This window comes from Salvia miltiorrhiza, chromosome 5 (genome assembly GCF_028751815.1).
Source record: "Salvia miltiorrhiza cultivar Shanhuang (shh) chromosome 5, IMPLAD_Smil_shh, whole genome shotgun sequence".
In the NCBI taxonomy this organism is placed as follows: domain Eukaryota; kingdom Viridiplantae; phylum Streptophyta; class Magnoliopsida; order Lamiales; family Lamiaceae; genus Salvia; species Salvia miltiorrhiza.
The window spans coordinates 53,745,008-53,758,723 of record NC_080391.1 but is presented as its reverse complement, the minus strand read 5'-3'; the positions used below and the strand labels follow the sequence as shown (position 1 = coordinate 53,758,723).

At 37.9% G+C, this 13,716-nt stretch overlaps 1 long non-coding RNA gene across 1 annotated transcript; it reads left to right on the top strand.

The window, feature by feature from the left end:
* Positions 1–11,930: 11,930 nt before the first annotated feature.
* LOC131025060 (uncharacterized) lies at positions 11,931–13,209 on the top strand. Its single transcript, XR_009102079.1, has 2 exons — positions 11,931–12,280; positions 12,967–13,209. It is a non-coding gene; the product is annotated as an uncharacterized LOC131025060 (long non-coding RNA).
* The last annotated feature ends 507 nt before the right edge of the window (positions 13,210–13,716 follow it).

Below are 13,716 nucleotides of genomic sequence, written 5' to 3'. Positions count from 1 at the left end.
ACACTAATACATTTTATTATATCATGGATTAAAATGCTACTGATTTATGTTGTAGAAGTCTATAGAACAAGGATAGGTATAAAATGAAATTAAAATATAACCAAATAAAAGTAAGCTTTTCCCTCTAGAAAAAAGTAGGATGATTTGCTAATCAGAAAGAAAGAAAGAAAGAAGATAATATTTTGATTAATATTTTTTTGAATGATTGGGATTTTATCTTTAGTTCTTGCTCTCCAATTAAAACATAAAATAAAATACAAAACAAAAAGTTGAGGGTGAAAGTTGAGTAACAGACGATGAAGTATTAATGTGAGGAATTTAAAATGTTTATAATAAGCGTGTCATTGTCATTAAATAGAACCTAGTTAATAAGCCCAAGGGCTTTCCACATAATAAGCCCAGTTACAGAAATTAGTTTTAGGGCCTTACTCATCTACACACCTCATCATAGTACATATACTCCCATTTTATTCATTGTGACTTTTTATTAAAACTAATATTACAATTAATAATAAAAATAATATCTTGCTTTTTATATAGCCCAAATTAAATTCATAATAATAATAATAATAATAATAATAATAATAATAATAATAAATCGTCGTTTTTCAAAAAAACATCTTGATTTGAAACGGAAGCCCCCGACGAGACGCCCATTTTTCTTTCAATGGACATTTTGTTACCAACAAACAACAATTTTGTTTAAGAAATTTGATGGATTAGTTTTCAATTTCAAAACGAATTATGGGATATAGATCAAATAATTTTGCATGCATTTCTCTCACGTCGTTAGAATCATGGATAACTTGAGGGTCAAAATCAAACCGAATACTGGCGGCTCGACCTTGGTTCGTTTAAATATTTGATTGTTTGAACTTGACTCGAGCTTTTGTCTTATTGATTGAATTTGGCACGTCACCCATTTATTGAGTTTGAGTTGGGTTCTAGCTAGGCCCGTGTAATACTCGATTATGTTGAATTCGAACTTGAGCTTAGGCTTCACTCAACAGATCTTTGTGTAGATGATGTTCAACTCGAACTCGTTAAGAACTTATTAAAGGTTTGAAAAATGTTCTAAATTTTCTCTTGATCTTAATTACTTCCTCCATCCCAATAAAAGTGGCCACCTTTCTATTTTGGTTTGTCCCACTAAAAGTGATCACTTTCTCAAAATGGAAATATTTACTTTAATTAAGTTCAATTAATTAATTTAATAAAAGTTTCTAACTAAACCTAAACCCTCCTTAAATAATACACACACACACACACTCATCAACAAACACACACACACAACTGCCGCACCCTTTCCCTCTTCTCTGCACTCTCTGGTCGATGGCGGCGGCACCGCAACTGCCGTCTCCTTCCCCTATCGCATCTCTCTGCCTCCCCATCTTTTAAGCGGTGGCCCTTTCCCCTCAGAGAGGTGGCGCGATTTAGGGGTTAAGGCTTTTAAGAGGCGGCGGCAGACAGAATGTGTGTTCTGGTTTAAGGGTGTTTGGCGTGACTGGTTGTAATCTTTGAGGTTGATGTATTAGTCTTTGTAATTGCGTGTCGTATTTTGTTGTTATTCATTTGATTCCACTATTTCGTCCATGATTTGTTCTGTTTCGAGTGAAAATCTATCTATATGGCATCTATATTTTGCTTCAGCGAGGAGTGTTTGGCGTGACAGACAGGGAGGCTTTAGCTGCATTATCTTCCAATCGATGTCTTACTAGACTTTACAGGAGTATGTGATGCTTTGAGCAACCGGGGCACTGTGCATTTGTTTCGATGAGAGGTAGGCAGGAAGAAGAAAGTGAAAGGAGGAAGAAAGGCTCTTAATTAACTCATTAATTTTGGTGGGCCACACTCAATTAAAGCATAACACTTAATTTCTTAATCTCCATGCAGGAAAGAAAGTGACCACTAATATTGGGACAAAGGGAGTAATATTTAAATCAAACTTGAGCTTGTCTCGTTAAAGGCTCATGTATTAGTTCGATTGAAGACTCGATTGCAGGCTCATGATGAATAAGTACCGCAAACAAGTTCGCGAACAAACGAATATGAACATATTCGAGCTCAACGAATAGAGCGTTGCCGAGTTCGAGTTCGAACTCGATTCATTTACTATTTAATCGAACCTCGAACGAATTTTTTTCAAATTAAATTTCGAATAATTTACAAATAATTTTATTCATTTACGGCCCTATCAACAGGAGATTGGCGAGGCGATCCTATTGATGGATAATTGACCTTAAACTATTACAACAAATTGTTTTCTTAATTTTTCCGTTGTTTATTTAGGCAATGATTGTGCAGTTTTTATAAAGGAAAGACCAAAAAAAGAAACGTGTCTATTCTTTTCTTTTTTTTGAGAATCTAAACGTGTCTATTCTTTATCCAATTAAACGTGGGAGAGGATAAGTGTTTATCCATAAATAGAAGGGTTTACATAAAGAACTTTTTGTGAATGCACTAATTTCTTTGTTTTGTATTTACCTTTTTCTCTTCTTTTTTCTTTTTGTTTTGTTTTCTCCTTTTTTGAGACGAGTGAATGCACTATCATTTTATATTTTTTCTTGAGTAGAGAATGCACTAGCATTAATTCTGAATAAGGACGGGCAAAAGCAATCTCAGTTGATACTGTCACCTTTCTTTATTTTTATTCTTTAAACTTTTTATGGAATACTTTCCCTAATTTGGATTAATCGCGTTCCAGTTAGAACTTTTTCTAGTATGAAATACTCTCTCGATCTTGTCCCGTTCCAAATATCTCAAAAGTATTATATTATAATTTTGAGATATTTAAAATAGAATGGAAGAAGTACAGTATTCACACTTTTTTTTTTTTTTGTGGCACGCTTACTAGCTAGAACTGTTCTGTAGTAACAAAATTTATGTTAATGAAGTCTAATTCAAATGATAAGCTGAGGCACCCAAAAACTCTTTTTTGTGAGAGGTCTCGGGTTCAATCGCTTGCATGCGGTATAATTTTTCACTTTCATGTGAATAGTGGTCCTGTCTACGTGCAATTATTTTTCACCTTTGTATGGTGTAAAGGTTCCACCTGCATGCGGATGACTTATTTGATTATATAATAAATACATCTTGTAATTCTAAAAAAAATAACATAATTTATTATTTATTTACTTACCCCAATACAATTTTTTTTTTGAGGCATACCCCAATACAAAATTAACCAACTAATTATTAATTTACACGAGGCCCGGCCCTTAGTCTGCTTCCTTTTGTGCTTTCAAGGGTTCTCTTTTAGGTTTTTTCTTTCTTTTTCATATTTAATTAAAATTATATTGATTAAACCTTCTAATTAATTTCGAAAGCCACCTCATTTTCTCACTATTTTTTATGCCAACAATTAACCGTAAAATAGAATAGAGCCATATGATACAATAATATATTTGTATATCGAACAAAAGGCACTATCGGATCCTATAACAATGGCTACAATAATTTTATTAAAACGTACGCGCGTAATTAAATAAGGGAAGAATTTGAATTAATTAATTAGGATGCACACTTAAACAAACAAACACATTTGCTTGGATTCACATCTGTGTCGCATTTAATACCAGTCAACGTTTTAAATCTTTTGCATTTTGTGCAAACTTGGAAGCCTTCCTTGGCGCATAAAGGATTATCATAAGTATCAAAGCAATTTTCCAGTTTAGCACATAATATTAATCCTCTTTCATCTGCAAAAAAAAAATACTATATATGTTATATTTGCCAAATCGATCAATAAAAAAAATAAATATTACTAGTAAATTAAGTTGGTCGAAGCTACGGTACATTTTTATTAAATTCAAATATATAAAAAACTAAAACCTGGAATGAGGAAGCATAGAAAAACCAAGAAGATTAATTTCGCAGAAATATTTTGAGCCATCTTTTACTTGATCTAGGTTTGGGCTGCTGCATTGTGCATAATGTTCATTTGTGTTTATATAGAGAGAAAACATTAATTTCAGTGTGATTTAGTTACTTAATCTGATGAGATGGATATAATCATATATAAATATAAATAAATTTATGTGTATATATAATGTGCTTGTTTTGGTCGGCAATCAGTACCTGATTTTGTTGTGCGTTACTATTCAGTATTCAGCAACATTTTGGAAACTTGTTTATTTTATTTTATTTTTATTTTTATTTTGAATGAGGGGGAGACTTTTTAATTTTAAGACAAAAGCTCTCGTGCGCTCTACCCCAACATGAGTCGTCTAATTTTAATCTTATTTAAAATTAATTAAGTTTTAAATAAATAATTCTTTATTAACGAATTAACTAGCATTTGCACCCCGTGCGATGCACGGGAAATATTTTTATATTTATATAAAATTGATACCAACTCAATTATCATATTTATAAATATAATAAAAAAAATTACATTTAATTAAGGGTAATTGGTGCATAAATACATGAACTTTACTCACTTTTTGGTTTTTAACATGAACTTCAAAATCTTGGTGTAAATACATGGACTTCGGATTGTATCAATTTTTAACATGCCAATTTTTGAATAATTGTAAATCAACCCCTAAATAAACACAAATGTTCACAAATACCCCAAAACAAAATTTTAAGCCAAAACACCCTGTTGAATTCCTTAAAATCAGATAATGGTCCAACATGCTTCCGTAACAATTCAAAATTATTCTAAACATAAACCAACATTATACCTTTAGTCGAATGGTCTTCTTCAGGAGTCAGTATTTGTTGCGTTTTACGGACCGTCTGCCCTCCAGGCTTCATCCAACCACGCGCTCGCAAGGGATGGTTGCAACCTTCCTCCTTCACTAAGTTCCGACGTCGAATACTTTGTTGATAAATGAAAGAAAAATTTTACTAAACCGAAAAGTTGAGCGAAAACAAAGCGTTTATAGAGGAATTATAAATTTTTTAATTTATTTCATAATATCTCCCTAAGGGAGGAGACAAACTTGTTTAGCTACTCATTAGTAGCTAATACTTGTATACATAAAATAAAATAAAAAACTGAAAACTTTAAAACTAAAACAATAACAGAAAAATTTTAAAACAAAAAATTTAAAATACAAAGATAGTTTCAAGAGAGAGAGTGTGCTGTGTGGAGATGTTGTGATTTTCGGATCGATCTCTTCCTCTCTAGAGCTTGCCCTTACAGAGGTTTGATGCCCTCTATAAGTCTTGGTGGTTGGCCTCGGATTCCTTTCCATTGAGGCCAGCTCATGGATTGTGACTGTCACCTTCTTTTGTCGGCCATAATTGCCGACACCAGTTAGTGCCTTCACATGCAGCTGAACCTTCCTTTTATCTTTTTATGATAATTGTTGATGTGGACCAACTGCTTTTTCTTCCACTCAGCCTTGTCTTCTGCCTCTAGGTGAGTGGAGCTTCTGTAGGATTACCCACTTCCGCTTTTTCTGCCAGTGGGTAATTAGTCTGCATCCACCCACTTTTGTCGTTTTTCTTTTAGTGGGTGGTCCTCCTGTCTTGAGTCACATGACTCCATTTTCCTTGTCGGGCATCTTACGTTTTTGGTGCCCGAGGTGCTTGTCCTCGTGGAGTCCTGTGCTCCTCATACTCGTCGGACCGAAATTTCTTCTTGTTAGGCTTCGGGAGGAAACCCTTTCCGAACTCCGGTTCCTTCTGCGTAGAACACTCCGCGCAGATGTGATCAACCCAATGGCCTAGATGAGCCATGTTGCAATACTTGTGACGGGTCTCTTTGCTCCCCGCCATCTTATTGTGCCAGAGTGTTTGTCTTTTTTCTTCAAAGGCCTTCTCGGCGAAACTTGTAGTTGTTCCTGTCATGGTATTTAACAAGAACGATCCAAGTCCTGAATTATGAGAGAACTTGAACTTATACTTTACTTTATCCATCCCCGTGAGACAGACCCATAAGCCCCATGCACCCCTTGTGGAGATTTGATCCACCAAAAAAGTGGCGACAATAGAGACTTGATGCTCTGGTGCCTTAATCCGGTTTAAGGCCTCCGTATTGGGTCTCCGAAGCTTAATGAAATAAAAAGTTTCGTGATTACCCTTTCCTGCTGGTTCTGGTGCCGCACTGAGAAAATACAGCTCCAGAACGTCTCCCCTATTAAGGGATGGGTTGTTCGACCAGGTATCATAAACGGTTTCTTGGATCCATCTTGGTAGACCCTTGATCTCGCTGAAAGCTGGCGATATAGTATAAACTGAGGCTAGCACTATGAATTCATACCACTCCTTGACCTCCTGAGGATTGGCCCCGGTGGTCATCCAAACACGACGATATTTTCCTCCAATATCAATCTGACTATATCCCGGATTAATCCCCTTCCTGGTATTCAGTTTCTCCCATCTGGACTGGTACATCTGCCAAACATGAGACATTTCAAGAATGTTAGTATCAATCTTAGATTTGTCTATTAGTGGCCTAAGATTGATCTCTCCCTCTTTTACCCCAGAGGTGGTGGGTTGACATGTTGGTTCGGGCGATAAAGCCTTAGCAACATCTTTTTCTTGAGGGTCCAGTTTTGCCACCTTAGCCTCAGAACTTGTGCTAGGGGTACTTGAATCCCATGCTACCGGTAATCTGGTCGGTACGGTAATGCCTGCTTCGATCAGGGGAGCACTGATCCCGCGCAGGAGCGGCTTGTGGATTGCCTCATGAAGATTTATCATCTTCTTAAGACATTCTTGTATGCGGTCAGATACTTTGGCTTCATCCGCCGTCTGCATCCTTCCAGCTTGTTTGGCATGGAGTACACACTCTTGTCATTCTTGTTGTAGCATCTCCATGTTTTCTTAGAGTTGCCTCAGGTTTATGATGATGGCGTCAACCTCAGTTGGCTCAATCCCTTGTTAAGAAATCTGCAAGAACATTATCATCAAATTTCAGAATGACAATATCAAAATCATAATATTGGCATTCAGCTTGCCATCTAAGTAACTAGCCTTTTCAGGTTTAGATTCAATTTTCTTGGTTAAGAAAGCCTTAACGTTAGTTTTATCGACTTTCAAAAAGAATTTCTTTGCTAGTAATAATAGCGGCCATTTTTTGAACGCCTTTCTAACTGCATAGAACTCCTTCTCGTTGATGTGCCATCGCACAGCCTCATTATCAGAAACGAGACCACTACGGTATCTGCATGGTTCCTCTCCATAAGAGGTGATTTTTGTGAGCACAGCTGCCCACCAGGAATCACTCGCGTCGGTGTATAGGACTAATTCGTCCTCATCTTGTGGTATTGAAAGCTTTGGGAGATTTTTTGCAAATCTCTTTTAGTTTTTTCATACCCTCGCGATGCTCCTCTTTCCATATGAATGGAACATCTTCTTCAGTAGTAGACTGAAGATTTTCCTATGCTCTGCAAGGTTTTTGATGAACATCCCTGCAAAGTTAACAACTCCAAGAAAGCTTTGCAGCTGCTTCTTTTCCTTGAGATCCTCTGGAAACTTCTGGACTTTTTCCACAATATGATCTTGCAGAATTATTCAAGTTTCATCGATCTCGATTCCTAGGAATTCCATCTTCTGGGTAGCAATGACTGCCTTCTTTTCAGACAGCACTAGTCCTTCTTGTTGACAAACATCCGCAAAGATCTCCAGATGCCTGACATGTTCAAGAATGTTTTTTGATGCAATAAGAATATCATCAATATAAACAAACACGAATGAAGAATAATCTTTGAAAAAATTATCCATCTTCCTTTGGAATATCTGAGGCGCGTTGGCTAGCCCCATTGGCATGACATTCCAGACATAATGTCCTTGTGGAGTTGAGAAGGTTGTGAACTTCTTACTCCTTTCCTCCATGCGAATCTGGTAGAATTCTGATTTGCAAACAAACTTTGAGAATACCTTTGCACTTCTGATGCAGTTGATAAGGTGTTCTCTGCTCGGGATGAAATATCCATCAAACTCAAGAATGTCATTAATTCCTTTATAATTAATGACCAGTCTCGGTTTTCCTCGCTTGATCTCCCCATGATTCCTCACCAGAAATCCAGGACTGCTGTAAGGCGAGTTCCCTGGTTCGATCAACTTCAAATCAAGGTGTTCCTTAATTATGCTCCTCATATCCTGCTGATCTTGAGAGTTCATCAGGATAGGTCTGAATCTTACGAACTCATGCACCTTTCCAGTTTTAACTTTCAAGGTAGCTTTGAGCTGGTTCTTGTCCCACCATGCCAAAGGATCCTCGTGATAACACTTCTGGATTCTTCTTTTGACGTCGGTTATGGACACATATTCTTCCTCCCTAATATCTTTGTGTGATATCAAGGAAACTTTGAGGATTTGTGTTTCTTCCTCGAAGAGATCTGGAAATCCCTCGGCTCTGCATTTGAGCAGAACATCTCTGAATCTCCTTTGATCCTTCATTTGTGGTCTCCGGAGTCTGCCATCATCACCACGCTTGCTGCGGAATTTGACTGGCATTGAGCTATTAAAAGCTCATTCGAGCCTTTGTACAATGATTTTGTGGTCACAATTGGTTGTGAACACGAGCCTCTTGGCTTCATTGTCCTGTGTATACCTTTTGAAGGTTTGCAGAAAATTGTTTCCGAACAAAATATCTGCTCCTGTATCATGGAAATAGATGGGTGGAGTCTTAACCTTCTACCAAGGTGTTTGTCCTGCTCCGCCGATCAATATTTCTGTCTGTTTTACTCCCTGTGATAGGAGCAAAATTTTCTTTGAGAAATCCATTCCCGCAATTCGAGGCAGTTCTTCTTCAACTTCTACTGGAAAGACTCCTCGTTTTTCCGTACAGATTCCTGCTCCTGAATCAACATAAGCAGCAAAATATTCTGCTTTGTATTTCTCGTATAGCATCCCTACAGAGATGTATATCGAAAATGGACTTGTCATCAGATCAGCAACCTTTTTCCCCCGATTGTGATCTCCATTCCACTTGCTTTCCTTGACCATGGTTGATAATTGTCATGAAAATTCCGTCCTAAGATCAGGACATCAGCTTCTTGTCCGGCTTTGCCTTCGATTTGGACTTCAAAGCCTCTAATCTCCAGAACTCCGATGTATCAATTACTTTCTGGATTTGCCAAATAATACAACATGTTGCAAGGAAATTGATTTTTCCTTTCGGTTGTATCAAACTTTGTGGAAACACTTCTCCATCCTTCAGGGCATTTGAGTTTTACTCTTATGCCTTGAATTGGTGTTTCCTGAATTGTTTTTCTCTCGTAGGAATGAGAAAAGCTTCTTTCCAAAGGTCTTGATGTAAGCCTTTCTCCCCGGAATGACAACCTTAGCGCTCTTAATCTGAGACTTTGATCGTAGTTCAACACCTGCTTGTCTCCGATTTTGTAGTAGCCCGCTCTTTTAATTATGATTAAAACTAGTAAATGCAATTTTTTTTTTAAATAAATCCAGTTTATGATCCTGATTTTTCTTTTTTATCAGAAACGGAGTTATTATTTTAACTTTATACTTTTATAACGTATGAGAAAAACGCGACGAGGATTATTGAGCCATTCGATAATTATTATTTCCAAGTTATAACTGACTTAGCAAAGTCATGTTATTTATTAATCGAGAAACAGAAGCAGTTATATTTATTAGTGCATTGAAGTCGATGAATTATTCCGACTGCAACGCAGATTAAATCTACGGATTTAATTTAAGTCATATTATAGTTTTTCAATATTGGAAACAAGGAAGCAGATACTAAACAGATACAGAAACGCGATGATTGAAAATCGAAGCCAGTATTTATTTACAGTTCACAGATTACAGGCTAGTTCCCAGCTTGGGGAAAATCGTTTAGTATATTACAAAGGATTGGACTCTACGTGGCTCACTTAATGCCTTCACTCAAGTGTAGGCACATTAGTCAATAAGAGAGAAAATTCAAAAGTAGGGAAATTAGATGAAAGAGCCGACCACCAAACTTCCCACTAACTCCACTCCACGCCACCGCCTTTTTCTTTCCTCCTCTATATTTTTCCCACTTTGCTCCCCACCATCTTCAATTCTTTAAGTTCTTTAAGGCTACTAGTTCCTTCAACCACCAAAGCGAGGAGAATTCATTAAGCTGCTGCCAACTGCCAAGTATCGAGAGGTAAGTCTTGGCCTAAGTTTTCTTCATTCCATACTTGGTTCTTTCTGCATTTGTTGAGGAAACAATATTTGCAATTTCAGTTCCTTCCCCATTGAATTCATTATCAACAACATCAGCTACCAACACAAAATATTCAAGGTAATTCACAATCTCAAATATCCTTTCCAATAAACATTCATATTAAAGCATGGGCATGATCAGTTCAATCATAGAAGAAGACCTTATAGCATCTTGAACTTAGTAATTACGCCAACTGCGCTTTTATGAGCAAGTGACAGTTCATATGAAGTTTTAAACAAGCATAATTTGAGTTTATGCAAAGCAAAGAAAAGATTATACTTTATCGTTCCTAATTCGCGTTAAGAATCGATAAAAGAGAATGGTTTGACTTAGCTTTTAAGGGGGGGAGGCTGACTGCCTCGACCTGTACCGAGCCCGAACAGCGGCTGCCCGGGGGGGTAGCGAACCACCTACTGCCGAGCGGGAAAAGAAGACGAGCGGCGAACTCTTGTTGTCTTGTCTGCATCGGAATAACAGCAGCGACGGCCAAGGAAAGGAAATCCGACCGGCGCTCTGGATCAGAATCGCGGTGAAGCCGCCGATTCCCAAAATACCAACGGCGGTGGGTGCAAACCGGGCACAGGATTTCGCCGGGTTTCGAACGCAGAAGCAACGCTCCGGAATCTCGCCCACCGCGACCGGCGCTGACTGACTCGCCGGATTCCGAGCGAAGGAGCAGCAGCGACAATTTCCAGAAATCTAGGGCACGATTTTGGGGCTCTGCGGAGAGGAAAGAGGACGGCGCCGGGGCTTTGACGCGTCGACAGATGACGCCGGTGATAGCAGACGATGGCTGGACGGCCGGAGTAGGTGGAACCGACCGGATTTTGAGAGGAGCCGAGCGAGCTGGGAAGGGCCGATCGACTGGTCTTTGAATCGAGAAGAAGAGCAGAGCGTGTTCTGCTTTGAGTTTGAGAGAGAGAGTGTCGGTTGTGAGATTTGAGAAAGAGGGACCGATAGTTTGAGAGAGAGAGAGCTGGGCTTGATGTTATTTTTAATGACTTGGGCTTCACATCTAAATTCGAATTGGGCCTTTATCTATATTATTTGGGCCGAATTATTTGAGCTTGGGTCTGTTTTATTCTAAAGGAATTGAGCTTCCAATTTAATTGATTGGGCTTTCATTAAATTCGAACTGGGCCAGTCTTTTATTTAATTGGCCCTTCTCATTAATTCTATTGGGCTCGATTTAATTAAGGAGTTGGGCTGATGCATATATTTATGATGGGTTATTATTCTAATCCCATTTATATTTTATTGGGCCTGTTTAATTCATCACTTGGGCCGAGTTTTATTTAATTTTAAGCTCAGAATAATTCATTCTATTCTTGGGCTAATTTTAAATTATGGACTGAAATTTTATTTAGTTGGGCCTTACATGATTTATTTATTTGAGCCCAACAGACCTTATTTTAATATCGGCCTTATTATTTTATTTCTTTGGACCGAGGCTTATTTAATTGCAGCTGGGCCTTGCGTACTTATTTAACTTAGCCCAGCTATTCATTATTTATTCATTGGGCCAAGATTTATTTAATTACTTAAGCCAATGAATTATTTCGATTGGGCTTTCGTACTATTTATTCAGGCCCACTTCTACTTAATTAATTATCAGGCTGCCTTGTTGAGCCTCTTAATTATTGAGCTTATATTATTGTTTCCTTAAGGCCAAATTATTATTTTGAGCTGCCATTATTTATTTGAGTTAAGCTACTCGTTTTATTTAATTAATTGGCTACTCTATTTTGAGCCTATTAATTATTTGAGATTATATTAGTAATTATGTTTCTATCGAAAAGCCCGATAATATCTACAAGGTCACACCTCGTTTAAAGCCGAGTTAGTCATTTTTCAATCAAGTACAAATGCGAGGTTTATTTCACGACTAGAATATTCCGATGAGGAAGGAAGAATCACAGTTTTATTCGACCGCGCTAGACGAGAATTAGCTAAATCTATTAATGAGGATTAATAGTAGAATTCCCAATTATCGCTCAAAAGATTAGTTCATGCATACCAGATTCATGCATAGTTAATTACGCTTTCTCATTAATTGAGAATTTTCCTCGAGGCAATGTCTTATTTTACATTCTCATGATTAAGGTCAAGCGCGAGAGTAAGAACTATTCAAGAAGTCACAGTACCTTAGCAAAACTTTGCTATCAGGTGGGCAATTTCTTACGCGTAAATAAAATGTTATGCAAGTGTTATACTTTAAAATGCAAATTGGATCTTCAAGTGTGGTATGCTTTATTACGCTTAAATGAGTTAAGCTTTATTATGCTGCACGTTAAATGATTTACGCTATGCTGTTTATACTATTTACGCCCTATGTAATTTACGCTTGATTACGTTTATTTACGCTTGAATGCTTTACGCTGATAAGTTTATACTTATGTTTGATGCTTGCGTCTGTTGGGGGAGGCCTCCCTCAACAGTACGATGCCGTGTCCGCTGAGGAGGGCCTTCCTCACGGCACGATGCCCGTGTCCGCTGAGGGAGGCCTCCCTAGCGGCGCGATGCCAGTATGCCAGTGTTACAGCGTCTATTGGGGGAGGCCTCCCTCAATAGTACGATGCCGTGATCGCTGAGGGAGGCCCCCTTCACGGTACGATGCCCGTGTTCGTCGGGGAAGGCCTTCTCCACGACACGATGCGTGTTTATGATTGTTAATGATGAAGAATGCGCTCATGCTGTTTATGAATTTGGAAATATTTAATGAGCAAAGGATTTGAAAGAAACTTATGCCTCTTATGCGATGTTGTGTTTTGTTATTGATATTATGTTATATGCTTGGCAACTGCCCACTAAGTACTCTTGTACTTAGCCCTTCGTTGTTTATGTTTGTGCAGGTTGAGCTGTGATGGGCGATGAAGTGTTGCTGAGTGGAGTTTTTGTCTAACTTAAAGTAGGCTCAGAAAGGATACATGTCTTCATACATGTATCTCAGTTATGCATTCCGCTGTAAACACTGATTATTTCAGTTACGCCTTCCGTTGCAAACTCTGATAATGTTTTAGCCAAGCCCCTAACGATGCCTTTTTCCTTTTAAGGAATATAACGCGTATACAAGTTCTTTGAGTACCCTTTTTATGCGAACTATGCCTTTTTCCTTTTTAAGGAATATTTCACGCGTATCCAAGCTCTTTGAGTATTCTTTTATGCACCCCTTTCTAAACCCGCTTCGTAATTTCCCTTCCCCAGTCATGGTTTCCCGACTTAATTATCCCTAATTAAGGCCGGTCGTGACAGAGTGGTATCAGAGCAGTTCGTTTGCTCTGAGCCTAAGAGTTATTTAAGCCAAACTTAGAATGGATCACTAAAGTGTCTAGAGTTCAATCCACAAAGCTCAGCACTTCATCGCATCACACTCAACGAAGCAGAATGGTAAGCTATTCCAAGTTTTGAGTTAATGTTTACAAAAAGTGAGAATTATCGTAATAGCAAAGTGAGTAACTGTCAATAGCTATGTTATGTTGTTATTGACTGAAATGATTTACGCAAGTACGATTAAGTATGCCTATGTCTATGGAATGAATCCCTATGAACATAGAGCTATTAAGATATGAGATCACCACTACTACAGAACATAGAAGCAAACA